Raw genomic sequence first — 2,963 nt, forward strand, 5'->3', positions numbered from 1 at the left:
CCCCTCTTCCTCTTCTTTTCTCCAGCAAAGCATGTCGAGACATTTTTCCGTCCATTCAGTCAGCTGCAGAGGATAATCGCTGCTGTGCTTCAGCCAAAACGTGCCGCCACATCGCTTGTCAGCACTTCTAAATCCAACTTTGGAACAGAAGTGAGACTTTTCTCCATGCTACACACTTTTAAAGTTTTGCATGTAACACTTGAAAACATTAATATGTCACCGTCAAAATATCAGTTTGGTATAATTCTGAAATAAAAGATTGCTGGAGAGAACTAGTGGCATTTTTCCCTGCGCCTGTGAAATTAAAACCATGTTAGATATATAATACATTGCTTTCATTTAACACACACACTACATTAAAATGCACTTCATGTTGCTGCCTTGGTGATGCATATAGATGCAGCATTACTTTCAATTAAACCCACATGGTTGGTATATGAGGAAAAGAAACCAGATGGCAGCTAAGTCTATCAGTCCCTATTGAGTCTGGCCTGTTTCTCCAGTGTTACAATTATAGTTATTAACATGTCTAGTTAAAATGAATTTTTTTCAACCCTCTACTGACATCTTGACCACTTTGTTGCTGTTGTTGTGAAATTTACGGTTCACAAAACCCTGAAATTCCAGTCAGATCTAAGGAACAACCGTGATTTAAAGGCTGGGTACAAGGCTGTGTTTTTATTATCTGTTGCCTTATGTTGTATTTACTTCACTGATCAGCTAAGTTATGTGCTTACATTAAAGCTGCAGATAATATTGCATTTAAGCAGCAAAACTAAAAAATTCCCTGTAATTTACCATTCACGTCAGAAGTAGATATTGTCATTCTCCAGAGGAAGCAATATTTAGACCTTTTTTTCTGAAAACAAAAATGTAGTGACAGTTTTGATGGCATATATTGTTGTTTAGGTCCAGTAGAGTAAATCCATCTTATACCATATTTAGTTGGAAAATAGTAGTTCACAATTTGGGACTGACCGTGTCCCAAATAAAAGCATATACAGCATCTATAATTTCAGATTAGCTCATTGTGTTATTAAAGCTCTATCCAATAATTTGTGTAGATGTGACTTAGGACAACAAACTATGACAATGAAAGTCCAGTGATATCAGAAACAATATGAGTTTCCTCCAATGAGTAAGAGAGAATGCTGATTTCCTCAGGGATCAACCACTGATCTAATGCTCATCTCATCTCTTCTTTATTGTTAAAATACACACAGTCACATCTTTGTTTGATTAATGTTTATACAGTAAGTATCAGGGTGGAAACATGAGGTCACACATGACCTACTGAATGGACTGTATTGTACTGAATGTCCAAACTTGCTGTTTCATTCTTTTACTTTGATTTAATAAATGAGTGTGTGCTCCATTTGGCATTAATGATAAGCTGGTTTCATTAGTTGTGTGAAATTACTTCCAAAAAATAATCATTTTTAAGCTGTATTACTTTCCTAATTTGTATTTGTTCTACTTACAGTTTGCACAGTTAATCATCAGCCTCTCTCTGCCTAAAGTTAAACGTATGCCTGTGACCATCTATATTTAATAATTAAGGTTAGTTTGGTAATCTGTCTTTTTTATGATGGTCCTTTCTTTTAATATTCTTTTCATTCTTAACCATCTTGTCCATGTGTTTAACAGTAATTCTTAAATTCTGGTTTTTAGATGACCTCTACATAAATGAACCTGATTGTGATTATGTCTGAGTGCGTTGCATATTGGTTTTTTGTTTCTGCACATCTGCCCTGAGCTATTTCTACAATTCTTTGTGTGCTTCTTGTTTCTTGTGTGTATTAAAATAGCACTACAATTTCTGCACTGAGCCATCACACTCCAGTCACATGACCCATGTGTCTTATTCCAGGTTGCAGAGGAGGTGACAACCCAGCTGTGGTACCTTGTGTCCAACTGGAAGTGACACAGGCACAGAGTGGGAAAGATGGTGGGGAGCTTCATTTGTAACTCGCTCCTTGCTGTACTCATGCTATAAAGCTACATTCAAACAGTACACTCTTAAAGCTGCTCTAATCAGTATTTTTATATTAATAATAGATCAAATGAGTATGTGTAATGTGTCACTGCAATGAATGTACAGAGAATTTGCTCAAACTCTGCAGTTTCCAGCAACTCTACAGAGCTTTTTTTTTACCCTTTAGCTCATTGTTTTTGTTTTATAACTTGCAAGTGTACAGCTCTCATCAACCCATTTCTAGCAGCAGGTGGCAGCTGTTTTCAGTGACAGAGGCCAAATAAACCCTCTGTAGACTACCTGCCCAGCTATAAACAGCAGATGGATAAGGTTCATCGCTAGCTGATGAACATTTAGCCGCTTTAAAGTGAGATAAGATAATTTTCTCCAAGCTGGTGCAAACCAAGCCAGAAACCATTCAAAATTAGACATTTAAATGGAGATTAAATATTGCAACTACATTATTTAGGTCACCTATAACATACTGTACAGTGGCTCTAAATACATGAAAATGCTGCTACAATGTCTTAGATGGGCAACATTTAACAAGCATTGGCACCATAACAATGCTTTATGTCACTGTTGTGTAAACAGCGTCATGTGCTGCCCCCTAGTGGCAAAAAATCAGTTAATGCAGCTTTAAGTTTGAAGAAGTTTCTCATAACACACCTGAAATTTAATTATGTTCTTCAACTTCTTCTGATCTCTGTTCCACTCACATATTTAGAAAAACTCGATTTTAAGGTCACAGTGATGTGGCAGAAGCACGAAAGGAGCAGCTGTTGCACCTACAGAAACAGGAAGTAGGAAGAGTGAAGGGGCTGAATGAGGAGGAGGAGAGCATGGAGGAGCACAGGCAGAGTGGAGTGACAGTGAAGAGTGGGAGTAGATACATCTGAACCAAAATCCAGAAGTCACCTTAAACCCAAGTAGAACTAAAGTAGCAGCAGAAGAATAAATAAGGAACCAAATGAAATAGACTGTTTGG

Source organism: Monopterus albus, unplaced genomic scaffold (assembly GCF_001952655.1).
Source record: "Monopterus albus unplaced genomic scaffold, M_albus_1.0 scaffold25.1, whole genome shotgun sequence".
Lineage (NCBI taxonomy): Eukaryota > Metazoa > Chordata > Actinopteri > Synbranchiformes > Synbranchidae > Monopterus > Monopterus albus.